The sequence below is a fragment of the Rattus rattus genome, chromosome 3 (assembly GCF_011064425.1).
Source record: "Rattus rattus isolate New Zealand chromosome 3, Rrattus_CSIRO_v1, whole genome shotgun sequence".
In the NCBI taxonomy this organism is placed as follows: Eukaryota; Metazoa; Chordata; class Mammalia; order Rodentia; family Muridae; genus Rattus; species Rattus rattus.
Window position 1 is genome coordinate 67,540,711 of NC_046156.1, and position 20,179 is coordinate 67,560,889.

The 20,179-nt window shown below is 44.1% G+C and overlaps 1 protein-coding gene across 1 annotated transcript in view; it reads right to left on the minus strand.

The window, feature by feature from the left end:
* Sh3d19 (SH3 domain containing 19) overlaps positions 1–20,179 on the minus strand; it is a 163,383-nt gene that overhangs the window by 110,262 nt on the left and 32,942 nt on the right. The gene's annotated exons all lie outside the window — the stretch shown is intronic.

The following is a 20,179-nucleotide window of genomic DNA, read 5'->3' on the forward strand; positions in this document are numbered from 1 at the left end:
TAAAGCAGAAAGGGGAGAATACCGTGGAAGGTCAGGATGGGCCCACAGGAAAAGCAAAGAACTAGGAGCATCAGTGTGTAAGTCTTACTGAAACGGGCGTAAGAACTTTGTTCTGCCTGAGGAGTCAAAACTGCACTCAACCTCCTTTGGCTGGGCCAAGGGAGAAATAAATAAGCTGAACTCTAGTACTGCTGGTTTTAACTCTGTGTCAATTAGAAGGCTATTCTTTATGGACTAAAATTCAGGATCGAGATATCAAGTAGCTTACCATATTTGTTACCTTTAGTTGGCTTTGAGCCGGGAAGGCACAGTTAATTGTGTTAGTGTGGACCGCTCACCCTTTTATCTCTGTGGTCTGCGTAGGGCCCCAAGCTGCTCCTTTGATTCCCTTTTAACTAAACAGAGACAAGCAGTGTGGGAAGTGTTTGGTGAAATGTTATTGTTTGAAAGTCTTCAGTTGTCTCTTGAGAATCTATCTGCCTCCTCCCCCACGTCTCTAACTCCTTGCCTACTCTATCTTACTCTGCTTTAACTAAATACATAGAAAATAGCACTATTTTTTTTAAATAATAATGTCCAATGCTGGTACAAATTGTGCAGATATGGGCATTCTTCCTTACCATGGTAGAAATGGGAATGGATCTTTTTAGACCAGAAAAATTTGACATTTTAAAAAGTTTACAGCCTTTTTTCCCCTCAAAAGTTCAGTTTCTAAAAAATAATCTAGCTCCAGAAATAGAAGGGCATGGAGATTTCCGTGAAGATTTTTACTGTACTCTTCTTTTGAAAAAAAGATTTATTTTACTTTATTTGCATGAGTGTTTTGCTTGCACAAGTGTTTTGCTTGTGTATACTTAGTGCCTGCAGATCCTTTAGAACTAGAGTTAGAGACGGTTGCAAGCTGCCATGTGGGTGGTGGGAGCTGAACCTGGGTTCTCTGCAAGAACAGCCAGTTAACTGTGTTAATGTGCTCTTAACCATTGAGCCACCTCTCGGATTTCACGCTGTACTATTCTCAATGAACAGCAAGTTTTAATAAACAACCAAAGACTCAGTAGGGTTTTTATGCCTCTAAGGAGGTAGGGAAGGAAGGAGGAGAGGGAGGAAAGAGAAGTTCTTTAGTAACTTCTCTATTTAATCCACATGAACTCTTCTTTCTGTTAGGAGTTCTGTGGTCAGCTACGGTCACACAGTTTTCATTTCATACAGCTTAATGACGAATAATTTACATGCCATAAAATTGACCTCTTTAAGGATACAAGTCAATGATTACAGCAAACTTACAGTGCTGGGCAATCACTGCTGTAGTCATTGTAGAGTTCTCCCTCTGGTAGACATCAGACAGTCACAGGGCTATCAAGAAGCAAACTACACAGTAGCAAGAGGCTGCCGTGACTAAGAGCCCTTACAGCAGGGCACACTGTTTCATGTAAAGACACGAGACTGCCACAAAGTAGCTGGGACCAACATGGCTGACCAACAACATCTGCGCATCATTACAGAGTTGCCTGCTCCCATCATGCCATGGCTGCAAATCCCCTATGAGGATGGGAAAGGGGAGCAAACCCCATTCTGGAACATCTCAACCCATTTCTGTAATCTGACCTCATTAACTCAGGATACTCTCCCTTCATTAAAGTTTGCCCAGGAAGTAAGCTGTATGCATAAATGTATCTCAACCCTTAATGTACCTTTGCCCTAATAAATGTGCTCGCAATCGTTTACTTTGTCTCATTTCTGAATTCTTTGCTGGCAAGAAGAACTGGGGTACACAGAATAGAGAGTCTCAATCTATTTCTTGTCTTTGGATCCTGCTCCGTTCTCCCCCCACCCTCCACGACCAATCACTTGTGGCCTTCTGGTAGCAGGAATGGTGGCACTCCAATATCACCTGAGGTCGAAGGATGGATTGTGAATTCAAGGCCGCCAAGAGCAACATGGTGAGGCCTTATCTCAAAATACAATTTAGAAGGTATATAACTCCATCATAAAATACTTGCCTAGCATGTGTGAAGATCTAGGCTCAGTCTTCACTAAGAGAAGGAAAAAACACTGGCTGCTCTCATCTCCCTATATTCAGCAAGGTGACATCCACAAAGGTCTTCCTGGCAGTGCTTTTGGGAGCAAAAGGAGGCCAACACTAACATTGTCATAGCAAGCCCTGTCCGACGCATGTAAAAAACGGCCACTTTGTCTTCACTTTGTTAGCCATTTTTAACTGGGAGATGTTTTTAAATGCTCACTTTCTTTATAATTTTGCCTAATGAGAGTCTGGAAAAAGTCTAGCTGTCTCTGAAGTGGACAAAGTATTTTCACCCAAAATATTCAGGAATTTGGTGCACAGGAATAAGAGCGCTGATTAAGAGACTGGCCAATATGTTTTTGGTTAGGGCTGAATAGAGACATCCCTAATTAGGGAGCATTTGTGTCATCTGATTTCTGATCCTTGCTTCAAAGTTCTCCCCACACAGCAGGGAGCACAAGGAGAAGATTAAACTTGATTTAATGAGAAAATATTTATACGTGTTCAAACACGCAGACTCAAGGGAGTAGCATTTTTAGATCTAAAATTACTAGGAAAAACTGCTTTGAGCATTAAGAAATTCTTCCAATGACGAAGGTCAACAGAAAAGAAACTCTTGGCAAAGTGTGAAGAACATACACTTTTAAAAAACTGTAGACAACGGTTCAAATCTTGGGATGGTCACTAGTTTGTTTCTGTCTCTGTCTCTCTGTCTCTCTGTCTCCTCCCTCCCTCTCTCTCTCTCTCTCTCTCTCTCTCTCTCTCTCTCTCTCTCTCTCTCTCTCTCTCTCCCTTTCTAGTCTCCACCTCTCTCCTCCTATCTGCCAGTCCCTTTCCTCTCTAAAATAAAGGTAAGTAAAACACTTCAGTGGAAAAATAGCTCCAGGATTTTCTCACGGTGAGTTCGTACGGCTTGAATTTTTTTTTAATTCAGGAACTAAAGCAACTAAATTAGGTTTCTCCCTTGTCAACGATGGCCATCTGTTAGCTTTTCTGTCATCTCCCACTCAAACACATAAAGTGAACCTCAAAGGCACACGGATACTCAGGATTGTTTTGAGGCTCAAACAGATGTGTACTTACACTAGCTCTCCATTTGGAAACCTCCAGGGTAATTACTGTGCTGACGAGAAAAGTCACAACACAGGTACCAGAGGCACAGCACACGCATGTCAGTCGATTCTCACTTCCATCCTCAGCACACGTTCAGGATGTCTGTACTAGTCACAATATTTAAAAACATTTTCCCCGTTAAATGAAAGAAAAAGATTACACTTGGCTCTTCCCGCTCAAAGCTGAACACTGTTTCCAGTGTTTTTCTTTTCTGAAAAATTAAGGTTTTCAAGCCACAATAAAAAAAAATTAACTTAACTGGACCAAAAGCATACATTCGAGATTTTCATAAAATAATCACGAGGAGAGGAGGAAAAACTTGCAAAGTCTAAATCTATACTACCGCCTATCAGATGCATGCACATTCCTTCTAAAAAATAGGTCAAAGTTTAAAGATATGAAAACCTGGTTACTGATTAAAGGAAAAACATTTCCAGTGTAGTCATCAGAAACTCGGGAACTCTGATGGATCTACAGGCAATAGTCCCAGGGGTTACCCCAATCCTACGATCCTTACAAATGCGCTAAAGAAAACGATGGCTTCCACAATTCCTCGTCTTTCCCCCTTCTCCTCTTTTTCCAACACAGGGTCTAGCTTTATAGCACAGGCTACTTGCTATCATCCTCCTGCCTCAGCTTCCCAAGTACAGGGATTATATACATAGAGCCATTATGACCTGCTCACTATTTTCTTAATTAAGAAATTAGTTAAGGCTATCTCAGTTTTAACTAAATGCTGTAGCCAAGGCTAGCCTTTTAATTAATGATCCCCCTGTCTTGGCTGGTCATTCTTTAGCTCATATTTGTAAGCCCTAAGAGAAAGGTGTTAAATTTATGTAATCTTCACTAGGATAACATCTTCCACTAAGAGAAAGGCATTAAATTTATGTAATCTTCACTAGGATAGCATCTTCTACCTTTACTCTTTTCTTTCTTTCTGTGGTTTATCTAACAAATGAAAGCCATAAGAAATTCTAAACTCCAAAAGGGGCAGAATAAAATATCCAGACAGGGCCTTTTTCTGGTATGTCATGTCTACTCCAGAACAGGCCCCGACACCTGGCACAGGAACCCAGAACTGACTGCTGGGTGAATGGAGGATGGTTGTTAGGACCCTTCCGTAGCACAGAAGGCTATGTTGCAAGACAATGAATTCTGGGTTTGAATCTGTAATATTAGGCTGGGTGATACCAAGCCCTGCTACTTGACATATAAGATAATTAGCTTACACTTAGCCAACAACGACCTCAGCTTTCTTATCCACAAAACAGGGGTGAAGACTGGAAAGGCCACGGTGCAAGGAGAACACCGAGAATAAACACCATTGGGTTTCTGTAACTGATCACATTAAATGATTTAGGATCATTTTCAAATCTCTACACAATAATTTGTTGTCAGAGGGGTGGTTTGGTTTATAAACCAAAAGGACAACTTTGATGATAGCAAAAGACTGTAATTACCTGCCTTTCTCCAGTGTTCATAACTATCTCCATATAAATTGTACAAATTCATATCTTATAAATTCTAAATCCTAGGTGCTTTGGTCAAGGCTGTTTTTGCTCTCTATTCTGAGGTCTTGCCCACTTCCTTGATGTTACTTGTTCTTTGAGATCTTTGATACTTTTGTTCTTCCTAATGGCTTTCCTGCAGTCCCCAACCAGGGGACTCACGGCAAGAAACAGGAGCCCTGTTCCCCAGGATAATATGGGCAGTGGGTTTCTCTCAACCTGTGGGCCCCAACGCCTTCCATACAGGTTGCCCAAGACCATCAGAAAACACAGACATTTACATTCCGACTCATGACAATAGCAAAATCACAGTTGTGAAGTAGCAAACCCAATAATATCATGGTTGGGGGTCACCACAACACCGGGAACTGTATTAAAGGGCTACAGCATTAAAAAGGTTGACAAGCATTGGGGAAGGGAATCTAGAGGGCACACCCAGGCACGAGGCACCCAGGAGAGAGAAGAAGCCTCTTCCTTGGGATCTACTTGTGTTTCAAGCTCTATAACCAGAATCGTGAATGCTTCAATTAGATTAGTAAACACCTCACGGAAATAGATTCGAAGTGATGGCGTTGGCGTGTATTAAGAGACCACCTTTAAAAAAAATCGATCTCTACAAAACTGCTTATTAAGTTAATCAATGCACTTTTTATAGCGTTGTAACAAATGCGCTGAGTTTTACCAAAAAGGAGAATAAAGTGTCTCCTGATTGAGCACCGCACTTCTACCGTCTGGTCACACTGCGTTTAAACGTGTCTTTTAACGCACTGACCTCTTGAAACGTCCCGTTCTCAGTTGATCCTTATTGCATTACAATGCTCTCCTTGACTCTTGGAAAACACAACCCCCCCTTCCCACCATGGACCTTCGAACTCTATACATTTTTATTATTTTCACGATGTGCTCCTGTGCTGAGCCCCGGGCCTGAAACAGGAAGGACTCGCAACTGTTCCAGCATCCCTACCTTAGCAGTCATAACCAGCACTTGCTCAGCAGTGAGGCCATAACGCATTCGTTCCACAGCTCTCAGGGTCAACCTGCAGGCGGGCGGGAAGTGAGGCCCGGACAGCCTGTGCCATGCACGCCGATGCCATCACTTACCTTTCATAGCCGTCTCTATAACTGTTTTAATAACCGTAAGTTCTAAACTAAAACCTCTGAGTTACTTCTCCTTTCCCACTAGGCTCTCCTGCCCCACTCTGCAACCCCATTAGTGCTACAAATCCTGGTGTCCTTAGCCCAACACTTATGTATTACAGACACCCACAAAGGACTGCAAAGAACAGGGTGTAAAGGGGCAAGAATATAAAGAGGAAGCAGAGAACGCTGGCTAGGAGCTAGCACTGTTAGCTAACAGACAGGTCATTTCCCTCACTGATTTCCAGCCTCGGGACCTGGTACAGCCAGTCCTCACAGGTTTTTTTGATTCCAGTTTAGCGTTTGGATTAAGTGTCCTACTCTCGGGGAGGAATTACATGAGAGGCTGGGGTATGTTCTTTTCGTGTAGCAGAGAGGACAGAAGGTCTGGGTCTAGACTCGTCCGTCCCATTCTACAGTCACTAGATACCCATTAAATAGGACCTGCTTCTTCTACTGCCCACCTGTCCTGCTCTACCCCTACCCCAGAGGAAGCAGAAATTCTCCAAATAGCCCCCGGGGCTCCACTGCCTGAGCCTGCAGTAGTCTCTCCGTCCAATCCATTCCCAGCCGGGCTGAGGTGAAGATGAAGGAGTGAGGTGGGGTGGAAGAAAAAGACTCCTCTAGGAGAGGGTGTGTTGCCTCCATCCTGGAGATACACTGCCCAGAATACACGTGGTACGAACTACCCCTCCAGATTGCACCCAAGTTTTCCTTTTTTTTGTAGGCACATAAGGAGAAACAAAGGACCTCCTAGAGTATGCATGGTGGCCCCAGATGCACAGGAACCAAGGGAAGAGATCATGTGCCCAAGATGAACAGTGACCTGTTGGAGAAAAGAGTAGGGGAAGCTTGGGAGAGGCAGAGCTCCAGAGTAGCCAGTCCTCCATATTCTCTCCCTTTTACTGGAAGTCTTTGAGCAGCCTGCCGTCTCACCGAGCATCTTCAGTTTGGAAGACCACCGTAGGGTAGAGCATTGAGCAGCCTTAGCAGGTCAGCATCTTCCATGGCTTGGTTTATGTCTGCTCGTGTCATGGAACTGAGCGTGATGGCAGACACGGTGAGGGTTGTTTCTGGTGAGTTCTGGCCTCGCTGCTGGGGCGCCCATCAAGGAAGTGGACAACCAGAGCTCCTAGGCTGAGTTTGAGGATTTACCTCAGACTGCCCGTTATGCATGGCTCCACATGGCTCAGCTAAATGCAACTACTCTCTGACTTCAGGCTCTTCATAGTCGATGGCCATTTCTCCAGAAGCATCCTCCAGACATAATGCCCTACGCAGACACATTCCCCAGGGATGCCCTTTCCTTGAGGCAGGCCCCTATTTCCACACCACTTTTTGGAGGTATATTCCAGAACCCTTTTCCCTCATCTATTTGTTGTGGTTTAAATGTCATATGTGTGCTGGGGGGGAAAAGTCTCTATCCTGGAATTCTAGTCCTGATCTATTCCCAGCTGCATGTCTCACGGCTGGCCTGGAACTCAGAGACCTGCTTGCCTCTGCCCCTCTAGTGCTGGGATTAAAGGCATGCACTACCATGCCCCAAGGAGTGATATTGTCGTACCACATCTTGTAATCCTCCAGCGTCCCCCCAGGCACCCAGAATAACACCTAGATTCGTGATAATGACTAAGGCACCAATCACTACCTACCTGTCACCTTTCCTTTTTTTTTTTTTTTTTTTTTTCCGGGGCTGGGGCCCGAACCCAGGGCCTTACGCTTGCTAGGCAAGCGCTCTACCACTGAGCTAAATCCCCAAACCCCACCTTTCCAACCTTACACTGCTCCAGATTTCCTTTCCGTTCCTGGAAACAGCCCAGCTCTCTCACCCTCTCACCCTCACAGTCTTTGGGTACTGTCTGGTGTAGCTCATCTCTTACTGACTCCTGCATGTTGGGACTCAGTTGAAGTTAACTCTTTAGGAGTCTCTGGTCATCTAGTTGAAAGACTCTTCTCTCCCTTTACTCTCCAGGTGAAACTTGTTTTCTTTATAACATGTATCAGTTTTGACTTTCAAACTCTACTCGTACTTGTCTTCTCTTCCCCCTGTGTGTGTCATCCCACCACCAACCCTTAAGATCTCAGCCCCGAGTACTATGTCCACCTTCGCCTGGTTCATGTCAATATGTATTGGAAGAGTAAAAGCTTAGGAGAAGCTAGAGGAGAACACAATGTCCAAAACATCAGACCCTCCCATGATATCCATAGCAGAGACACAAGAAACCCACAGGCTTCTGACTTTGGGTCTAAGGATACCAGACAGCATGATGTGCTGGTGGAATCACTTCAGGTCCCTGGTTGCCTCAACTCCAAAATGACTATGAAATGTGTTCCAACAGAACAGGTTTAGTGCCATTACAGTAGACGTGCCCTACCTGGCTCCTTTCAGCCCTGTTGTCCTGCCTGTTTTCCTACCTTCATCTGAGGTCCAAAGAACACAGCACCCTACTCTGTGTGTGTGTGTGTGTGTGTGTGTGTGTGTGTGTGTGTGTGTGTACACTGTATGCATGTGTATGGGTTTGCATGTGTGCATGCATATGAAAGCAAACCACCCTTGATCCCTCACTCTTCCACCTTACTGATTGAGGCAGGTCTCCCAACTAAACAAAAGCTAGCCCTGCTTGACGAGGCTAGCCCTGCTACCCAGGGTCTGTACATCCTCTACGTCTACTTCCCTAGGCTAGTTATAATTGGGCCATCACACCTACCTTGGCTCTATCAAACTCGCATCCTTCTGCTGGCCTGGCAAGTGCTTTCATCCAGAGCAATCGGCCAGCCCTCGAATCCTTCTCCATCCTGCGCTCTGTCACAGTCCTCCTGTTATGACCTCCTTGCTTATTTATACTGGCGTTTGCTCTTATTTAGCTATGGCCTTAGAAGCATGAAGGCCAGGGCGACTGCTGCAGGGAGGACAGCGGTGCTTAATCTGAGAAGTAATTGGTAATGCGCCAATGTTACCTGGGTGGAGTGTGTATGCGTAAGCGGGTAAGGTAAGCACGCTGGCCAAAGAGCCTCGTTTCTGGGTCCACAGTCTCACTTCTTCTTAATACATTAAGTCTACCCTTTATTTCTATGTAAGAATGCAACTATATCCAAATTATAATATAAAGCCATGTTCAAAATATAACAATAATTCCATATGATTCTTTCCTGAATCATTTCTCTGTGCCGTCTGAATGGGAGCAGCGACCATGAGCCTTAGTCACATCTGGGAACTCAGTCTGTGACTGTTTCAAAACCATCAATCAGGGTCCTGCCTACCATGGGGCGAAATACTTTTTTGTTTGTTTGTTTTTCAAAACGAGGCTTCTCTTTGAAACAATCCTGGATGTCCCAGTTCACTTTGTTGACCAGGCTGGCCTCAAACTCTCTGCCTCCCAAGTGCTAGGACTAAAGGCGTGTAACCACTATGTCATGATGAGGACAAAATATTTTAAATCAGTGCTATTTGTCAAAAACCACCAGCTAAAATCTGTATTTATTGCCAAAAGTTACCTTCCGATTCATTAACACAGTTCTGGCTCTTTGGGGCTGCATTTTGAAAGCCAGCATATATGCTAAAGGGGCTGAGAGTGTCTCTCATGGATCTGCAGATGTGAAGGGACCAAGGTGAAAACATGGTGCTCAGAACTGAGTTAAGCCATGATCTGCCCCAAGTGCTGGTTGGGACTTGGGTGGGGAGATGGACAGTGCATCATAAGGAAACATCGACCAAGTCCTTGTTACAAACAGCACTGCCTTCTTCCCTGCACATCTTCCACACTACTCCTATCCCCAGAGCCCCGGAGAACCCAGGAGGTCCCACAAGTCTTAGCTAACCCATGGAAAGGCTCATATACTGCCCTTTGTCCTTACACATCTAGTCCAACTTTCCTATCTTCCCTGAACACGCAGAGAAAGCTCCTTGAAGTGTCAAGTTGAAAGTTTTTGGGTCCTGGAATGACTGGTGAGCTGGGAATCAAATTATATCCAAAACAGTGAGCCTCCAATATACAACATCTGAACCAGTGAGCCTCCAGTGTACAACATCTGAACCAATGGCCTACAGTATACACAAACATCAGTTCCTATAAATTTTGGATTGAGAAGTCAGCCATCTCATCCACAGAGCTTTCTGCTGCCCCCACTTTCTGGGTTCCTCTGTTAAGTTTCTGCCTCTGATTTTCTTGGGGCTACCTTGTAAGGTAGGTCACTATGGCCAGGATGGAGGAGCAATTGCAAATGAAGGCAAAAAGCCAAATTTTAGAAGCCGAGAAACATGGAGTCCAGCATGACAGATATGGTCCTACCGGCCTGTAAGTCCAACCCGTTGGTTGACTTTCTCGGCCTGTCTGGAAAGCCAAGCTGCCAGTGAAGACTTGAGGTGAAGGATAACCCAGTGGCTTGAGCTGATCAATACACGGTAAGCGTACCAAAGCATACCATAACCCAGGAGGCTAAATACAACTACAGTCTGTCAGTTAAAAACAACTGCGTAGGGGTTGGGGATTTAGCTCAGCGGTAGAGCACTTGCCTAGCAAGGGCAAGGCCCTGGGTTCGGTCCCCAGCTCCGAAAAAAAAAAAAGAAAAGAAAAACAAAACAAAACAAAACAAAAAAAAACCAACTGCGTAACGCTAGTAGTCCTCCTACTCATTCTCTTGATGAAACTGGGCACAGCTTGGAAAGAGCCTCAGACGCACCGAACTTTAAGGCTGAAAGGAATCCAGAAACCACCTGGCCCAACAACCATTCCCCATGCCCGGTAGGAAAAGAAGGTCCAGGAGTTACCCTTTTCTTTTGGCTGAAGTCAAGAAGAAAGTCAGCCAGTGTAGGACTTCGATTCTGAAGAAAAGGAAAGAATGTAAGAGACCGAATGGTTTCGGGTAGACCGGGTAAGGCTGGAGGAGCCCACACAGTGCACTAGCCATCTACAACAGATCACTCCCATACGTATGCCACTGAAACAGCAAACCTTAGTTGCTTTCTGTGTGGGTCGTGAACTGCTGCTGTCTGGGTCCCATTCCACATTCATACCTGAGCTCATTCACGTGCCTGCAGCAGACCTCAGCTTGTTGTCATTCTTTACCCACCCCCTCACTGGGACCCCTCTGCAGAACGGCTTTGAGAAAATGGCTTCCCATGAGGGAGTGACTGAGGAGAGAGTGAAAGCAAGAGCCTGGGACTTTTTATAGCCTGCTTTCACATCAGTCACCTCATTACGCCCTACTGTATTCTCTAGCAATGAGTCAACAAGGTGTGACCTCCAGAGGCAAGGGCTGAAGTGACTTGATTACTTCTCTATTGCTGTGAAGAGACACCACGACCAAGGCAACGTATAGAAGAGTTTCTTGGAAGCTTACAGTTCAAAGGGTCCATGACCATGACGACAGAGAGTGTGCCGGCAGGCAGGCAGACATGGCACTGGAGCAGTAGCTAAAGAGCTTACATCCTATTCTGAAAACACAAGTTTGAAAGAACTAAATAGAAATGGCATGGGCCTTTCCTCCAAAAAAGACAACACCTCCTAACCCTTCCCAACCAGTCCACTGATTGGGGGCTAAGAACTCAAATATATGAGCAATTAGGGGGCATTCTTATACACCACCACAGGGAGCATAGTAAAGGCTGGACACTTCTCATTTGGAAGCTAAGGGACACGTTAGTATGAAGGGCTCAAAGGTCAAGGCTGCCTGTGCCCGGTGCTCACGGATCACACAGAAGAATGCAGAGGGAAATTCCTTGAGTTTCTCATTAGCCCCACCCACAGGAAGCACTTCATGGCCGAGCTCCCTGGAGGGGTGTTTGGGAAGGTTTTGTTGAAGTTATAGAGAGTGTCTAAAAACACCTTTCATGTAACATAAGCAAGGCTGCCTTACTGTTCTTTTCCTCAGCTCTGGCAGATAGAGGTAAGTGGTGAAAAGCACAGGTTACACACTAGCCAGGGCTAAGACCATTTTTTTACCCCATAAAATACTAAAACAACAATATATCACATGACAGATAAAACAGCTATTGGAAGGAGTTCTGGCATGAAGTAGAATGAACAATGGCAAAGCAAATCCCAGATTTCATGAAATACCAAAAAGAAAAAAAAAATCACTATTGAAAATGATAGCTTTCATTAATAACCACAAAAACAAGGTAATTACATGCTGGTAAGCGATCTAACCCAGGACCATTATAAGAGCTTTTCAGGGCTGGAGAGGTGGCTCAAGAGCACTGGCTGCTCTCCCAAGGGCCCAGGTTCTATTTCTAGCTCCCACATGGGGGCTCACAACTGTCTGTAACTCCAGTCTAAGGGATGTGATGCCCTCTTCTGGCCTCTGTGGGCACCGGGCACACACATGAAAGCAAAGACATACAGTAGATAAAACCCCATATTCATAAATTTAAAAAAAATTATTTCTTAAAAAGTTTTCCAAAGGGGTTGGGGATTTAGCTCAGTGGTAGAGCGCTTGCCTAGCAAGCGCAAGGCCCTGGGTTCGGTCCCCAGCTCCGGAAAACAAAACAAAAAGTTTTCCAAATACATAAAGTGCTACGAACTTTGCAAAAAAAAAAAAAAAGCCCCCCCAAAAGCCCTAAATGTAAAATTATACAAATTATAATCAAGGCTCAAAGAATGATTATAATTTATTCTCAAAGTGATGCTGTCTCTGTCAGTAAGATCCGGGAAGGATTCCTTTTAGATCACATTATTACCAAGGCATACTTGACACTGGAGAGTACTGAAATGTAAGAAAGAGATGCTGGATGTGTAGAACCTAAGAAGATTGCGAAAGAAGCCATGTATCTCGATGCTACAGTCAAAAACAAAACAGAACAAAAACAAACAAGTAGATAAAAGATTGCTATAGAAGCATAAAACAGTTGAAAGTACTTTACCAAGGAGCTCTGACCTTAAGGCATGTTTGCTTTTTAATAGACGCATTAGATGACGCAAAATCAGAAGTCAGCTGTCGACTGTCAGAAACAGGAGACCAGGAGCTCTGATCACAGCCTAGGTCATCATACTCCTGTACCCTAGATGTCTCTCTTCTCCTGTGCTAACAGACTGTACATGTGTGTGCATGTGTGTGTGTGTGTGCGTGAACACATATATGCCAGACAACTGTTCTACCATTAAATTGCAACCGCCAGTCCTGCAACCTTTTAAAAACCAAAACATAAATACAATACATAAAACATGAGACAGAACAAAGGTTACGTGTAAAAGAAAACCAAAAGATCCCTGTAAATATATTCCTCGTGTATTATAGGGATAAACTTGAGAATAATTTCAAGTCAGCATACTTGCAATAATATAATTTGTAGGAAACGTTCATTCTTGTCCACAGTATGAAACACTGATGGGGGAAAAACCAGCAGGTGGTTACCTTGGACTCTAAGAGGGAAGTCAGCTAACTGTATGTGTTTATCATTCTTTGGCTGCTGAGGGAAGATATCCTGAGTCTAAATAGAAGCATTGTATTTTCTTACAAAACCATACCGTGTTCTGGAGAAGTGATCTCATGAAGTGGAAGCTTATGAGTTCTTTGGAAAGTCACCGGTTAGTTGGATTTTTTTTATTGCTAGGGCAGGTACACATAGGAGTGTTTTCCTGAGGCGGACACGGGTGAAAGGATGTTTTGCTCAAGCAAGCACGTGAAAGGAAGAGTGACAAAGGATTCTTCCCTAACATCACGCATGCATTGGCTCGCCTTACATTTTGTAGTTGAGCTCCATTTGTCACGACTCCATAGAAATGCACCAAAAACCTTCCAGTGGTGCGCCGGCCGGTTCTTGCCACTTCCTCCACCTCAGGCCGATTGGCAGAGTGAAGTTAGCTGATACACAAGTACGGGACGTTTTGTTAAGACAGACTTACATGCTGAGCAAGACATGTAGTGAGGAAAGACATGTGGAGGACATGTGATGTTTGGAGGGAGTATGAATAGGACTCAGTGGACTGCGAGAGAGGCTGAGCTTGCCTGCACGGATAGCTTTGCAATGCTTCTTGATCTTGAGTCTCTGCTAGGAGAGGCATAGCTGAGAACTTCTCCTGGCATCCCTGGTGGTCCTGGTTCCTCCTGCTGACTCTACTACCTTGTGCCACCACTGCTGATTAGTGTTTGCTACCCAACTCTACCGAACTGGACTGCTGGTGCATCCACGAGTGTTTGTGAGCGGACAGAGCTGCCGCTGCTGACTTCCTGACAACGCAGATGGGATTTGCTCTAAAGAACAATTCCTAAACAGGTCCACTTCTCCCACATCCTAATAATCTTCCTTTTCCACTACCTCTGGTGAGTGGTAGGCTAGAAGGGAGGTTAAAGCATTTAAGAACCATCATTAAAACTAGGGTTGAGAAGAATTTAATACTACAATCTTATGCAGTTTTTGTTAGTAAGAATAGTTTGTAAGAACATTTCATCCCAGTCCATCAAAGGCCACTACCACTTGCTCTCTTTTGGGGGCTCTTTAAACCACACCTGTCTACTCATGTGGCTTCCCCACACATAAGCAAGAAGGAGGTGCCTGGCTGGGAAAAAATAAAAGTTCTAAATAATGGTGAAATAAATGACTCCTCTTATAAATGGTGACTCTAGTTTCTATGAAAGTTTTGAATGCAGTAAACTGAATCTTTTGTGGGTGCTCAAACAAGCCTTGAATTCCAGAAGTCAAAAAGATAAAGTCTAGAACCAATAGAACCAAGACTGGCTGAGCTGAGCCAAGTCCTGTGTGTGTGTGTGTGTGTGTGTGTGTAGACCTGCTTCAGTGGATTCTGTAGGTGATTTGTATCTTTATCTCATCTCCCAACTATGGCACAAGCTTGCATTTGCCTTATGATCGATTCCTCAGTCTTAGATATACATTGTTCACTTTCAATATCACCTAATTTCAGTCTTACCGACGGAATGTGACTATTTATCCCACATCTACAAATGAAAACAGTGTCAAACAACTGAGATAATGTTAACTTATTTATCCACAACTTCCTGACTCCAAAACTGGATCTTTCCATGGGAAGTGACTTTCATCTACTGTTGGAAAAGGTCTGTCAAGGGCTCTTCCTTCCATTGTACCAGAATGACACCCGCCCTTTGACCCCAGCTGTTGTACATCTCATTGGAGTTAAGTCTCCATCCGCAGTTGTTTATTTCTCCTTTGGAGCAGGTATGAACAGCTTGAAAGCAGAATCAAATGTACAAGTTACCTTCTTATCCTTCTAATAGTTCTAACGAACAGGAAGTATCCAGGCCAGTTATTGACGGGTACTTCCTTTGTTTGGTTTGTTTTTTGAGAAAGGGGTCCATATGACCCACGGGTTACACCCAAACTTTCTATTTTGCTGAAGATGAACTTGAACTCCTTCCTGATCCTGCTTCCACCTTACAAATCCTGGGATTACAGCCTTTGTTGTGGTTTGCCCTGGAGCTATCTGTACTTTGATGCTAATTCCACTGCCCCAAGGATGGCTGCCTAGTCACATGCTCAGGACTCAGGTGACTTCACCAGAACCTTCTCCCCATTGAATTTGTAAAATACAGGTGAGGGGCAGGTGCAGGATAGAAGGAGGCCTGTCATTGGAGGAGAAGGAAGGATGGGCAGGAGAGAAGTTTGAAGGAAGAGGAGGAGACTGGAACGAAAAGAGAAAGAGACAGGAGAGGGAGAGAAGCCATGGCAGGTGATGTTGAGATTCCGCTCTGTGTATTTACAGGTTGTTATTAATGTTCTTTTTTTTTTTTTTTGGTTCTTTTTTTCGGAGCTGGGGACCGAACCCAGGGCCTTGTGCTTCCTAGGCAAGTGCTCTACCACTGAGCTAAATCCCCAACCCCGTTATTAATGTTCTTAAGAGATGGATGGTACTGGGCTTTGTACGTTTAGGTGGGCAATTATATCTTACCAATTGAGTCAAAGTGTTGTGTTGTGTGTTCTTTTATGTGACGGTTTGAGTGTAGGAAAGGCAGGAGACACTGGGCCGCTGCGGAGTTGGAATGTGTTTCCGCCATGTTATCTAGTAGATATCTTGGGGCACTGAGGTGCTGGACCTATCGAGGTAAAAGACAGCCTACTTTTTTTTTATTTTTTATGTTTTTACAACAACATGCCTTGCTTCAATCTAGCTTTTAAATGAACAAAATGAGACCTACACACTGTAGAAACCCAACTGTTAAAACCATGAAGAATTACTCAGTATGAATAGAAGCAAAAATTTTAAAAGGGAAGTTATTTTCTCTTTAGTAAGATATGGAATGTATACAAATCCCTACAAGAAGGTAAGCAGGGCAGAAGTCGGGTTGGGTCAGTCCCAGTCAAGAGATACCCACAAACCAGCTAATAAAATAAAGAGCTAGGGAAAAGAGAGGGCTGTCCAGGGTGTGCGCTTGATATAACAAATGCAATGTGTGTGTGTGTGTGTGTGTGTGTGTGTGTGTGTGTGTGTGTATGTGTGTGCATCACATCATGGAATATATATACATATATATATATATATATATATATATATATACACTAATTCTATGATTTACTGTACTGAAACTAAAGCTTGACTAAAATTTTCTTATCCAGGTTCAAGAACTAAGATCTGATTGGGCCTTTTAAATTTGTGTTTATTATTATAATTCTTAAGTAGTATTATAATTGTTATTATTATTATTGGTGGTGGTAGTGGTGATAGTATATATTGAGTGTACACATGTGTGGGCATGCCTGTGTGCGTGTGCAGGGGCACATGTACCACAGCACCTGCGTGAAGGCCAGAGGACAACTTTTGGGAGTCAGCCCTCTCCTTTACTGTAGGTTCCAGGGATTGAACCTGTATAGACAGGATTTCACGGCAAGCTTTTCACCAGCTAAGCCATCTTGCCAGCCCCAGACTGGATCTCCCAGTAGAGGTCACAGGTATCTGTTGCCAAAGGCACCAAAAATGGCCGATGACAATGTAGGATGATGTCATTATGCAGGTGAAGGCAGGTACAAGATAGGATGAGGCCTGTCATTGGACAAGAAGGAAGGATGGGCAGGAGAAAAGTTTTAGAGAGGGGAGGAGACTGGAACAACAGAGGAGAGAGAGGCAGCCAGGAGAACATGGAGGCAGCTGTTAACATTCCTCTCTGCACATTTACAGGTTGTTATGAATGTTCTTAAAGGATGAATGTGTACAGGGCTTTGTATGTTTAGGTGGGCAATTATATCTTATCAATTGGATCAAAGGTTATTGTGTTGTGTGTTCTTTCATGTGGCGGTTTAATTGAATTCAAGAGCATATGTGGTGGCTGGAGACACTGGGCCGCCATGGAATTGGGATGTCTATGCCTGCCATGGTGGCCTGCCTTGGGAACTAGATGGGTAGAGAGATTGTTGCCAGCTCACAGAGTAGCAATCGGCAGTGTGATATGGGATGGAGCAAAGTGGGTGAGATGCTTTGCTGACTGGGATGACGATATCTACCAATATCTTGGAGCACTGCAGTGCCTAAAAGACAGCATTTTTTATAATTTTACAGCAACATGACAATGTCTGCTATTCTTTAGGGGATGGTTTTATGTGGGACTCGCTTATTTTCCTATACGACAAATTGATTTAACAGACTGAATTTGTTAAGAAACAGAAATACAAATATTCTACAACATGCAAGTTAATTTAGTCTCTATTTTTCCTTCAGGATACCCATGATAAAAATTAATTCCTAATGAGCAGGGCAATGGTGGTGCACCCCTTTAAATCCAGCATTTGGGAGGCAGAGGCAGGCGGATCTCTGAGTTCGAGGTCAGCCTGATCTATAGAACAAGTTCCAGGTCAACCAGTGCTGCACAGAGAAATTCTGTTGTGAAAAACCAAAGATAATGATGGTGATGACGATGATGATGATATTATAATAATAATTCTTAATGTGGCAGCCTTACTCTATATAACAGGGTTCTCAACAACTACTGACTCTCACCCCAGAGACATTTGACAATGTCTGGAGCCATATGCCAACGAGTAGTCGGCACCACCATCCACTGGCAGACTACGAATGCTCCTTAGTATCCTACAATTGACAGGGTAGCTACCCCACAACCAAGAACCACCTGATCCCTAAAGTCACCAGTGCCATAAAGTGCCAAGGTCAGGATATCCAACCTACAATATTCACTGTCACAAATCTAGGTTGCCACCAAGGTAATCTTTGCTGAGAATAAAACCAAAACCAGAAGCTGCCATTTATCAGGCTTCTTTAGTAAGTGAAATGCAAGCTCAAAGCTAGTACTAATCATCTAATTCTTATTAAAGTCTTATGGAGTATTATTTATTCCCATTTTGCAAAGATAAGGAGGTAGTAACTTGTCCACAGCCCCACGACAAGTTACAAAGTTCTCAACAGTCCCTCCATACTGGTATTTCCCAAACCCACAGCTTCAATTACAGCACAGGCAGTTGAGAAAGCACCTTGACTGCAAGGCCTGGGGACAGAAAACCAAACGCCCATGACAGAAGCAGCAGCAGAGAGCTCCGAGAGTGTCTGTGAGGCAGACATGAGATGTACACTTACTACTCCCAATGCCTTGCTGCTTCCTTACTTTAGAACAATCAAGGAAACAGTAAAAGGGCAGGCTCAGTGTGATTCTTGATTGGTGAACTGAAATCAAAATGTCTGTAGAGGAAAAGTAGAATCGCTAAAGCATGGGGCGACCTAGAGGCAATGCATAATCAATATTACATTTATAAAGGATTGGAGGGTGGAGGCATCAGTGGTTACGAACACTGACTGCTCTTCCAGGGGTTCTGAGTTCAAATCCTGGCAACCACAGGGCAGCTCACATTTATTTTTTTCCTTGTCTTAATATTTTTTAATTGAAAAAAAATTTCATACATTATATTCTGATTACAGTTTCTCCTCCCCCCAACCTCTCCCAAATCCTTTCCACCTTCCCATCCACCCAATTCCATGGCCTTGGTGCTTTCCTTTTCTTTAGAAAGCAAATAGGTAAATAGTACACACACACACACACACACACACACACCACACATACACACACACACACATCACACAAACCACACACACACACACACACCACACCACACACACACACACACACACACACACACACCACACACACACGCAATGAGACAAAAAGTCTACAAAAATTACTACTGAGTTTGTTTTGTGTTGCTGGGCATGAGGACTGCCTTTGAGTATGCTTCATATAACTCGTGAGATTTTATTAGAGACAATTTTTCCTTTGCAAATAGTTGAAGATAGCTTGTGTAGAGGTGGGAGCCTGTCTGGTTTGAACCTGTGTGGGTCCTCTGCTTGCTGCCAGGGTCTCTGTGACTTCATGTGTGCATCAGCCCTGTTCTGTCTGGAAGACATGGTTTCCTTGGTTCAGCCCCCCCTCTGGCTCTTCAGATGTTTTTGTCTCCTCTTCCGCAGGCCGCCCCGAGGGCATTGGCTATTCACCATGTGGTTCAGTTTCGAGTCTCTATTGGTGGTTTCCATCTACCGCAAGAAGAAGCTTCTCTGAGGACAGCCGAGTGAGACACAGACCCTGTTCATTCGTGGCTGGACCTTGGGTTGCCTCCGTCTTTCATTTGTTGTGTCCAGTGCTGCGGTGAACGTGGATGGGCAGCTCCTCCATGTTGGGTGGACCTTGCTTCCATTCTTGCAGGTGTACACACAGAAGCAGAGATTCTTATTGATCTGGATCTTCCCCTTCTTCACGACTTCGTCCTCCTCACTGATCTCTCGGCTCACATTTATAAGAGATCTTTACAGTGAGTATCAGTTGATTCCCTCCCGTCATGGCCCAGCAGGAGACGGGAGAAAGGCCCTTGGATAAAGGTGATTTGTTCAAGGCCACGGTGCACAACAACAGTCCTATGGACTAAAACCCACTGGGGCATTCTCCAAAATGACAAAGAGAATTTAGCTCAGATTTACAAAGGACTCATGGGTTCATGATTCTCTCTTTGAAAATATATAGGTCCTTACATAACCCAAGGTCATTCATTGTCATACCTACCAGGATTAACGTCACCCAGCCAATATCCGAGTCTATCAAATTTCCTTCCTTGGAGGAAAGGGACTTATTAGAGCTGGTTTGTTAAGTTGAGATACAAACGGGGATAGCACACTTATATTCCTCTTTAAAGTGAATTGTGACCCAGAGCAGTGTCTCTCCCCCTTCCTCCTCAAGGGGTTGACTTACTACAAAAACGGGGTTAGCGGCTTTAGAAAATGTCCCACATTCTGACTCTATTTACTTCCTTGTGTTGTAGTTTAACTGGAACTTTCATCCCGGTATTTTCGGCACTGGAAGTGGCTTTAGAGCTCGGGCCTCTCTTTCTCTGACAAGAATGCTGCACAGGAGGGACTGTGTGCCTCATGTTTGAGACATCAAGAGGTACACGTCTGCCTTGTCCCACTTTTTAGCCACCGTTGATCAGAGGGTTCAA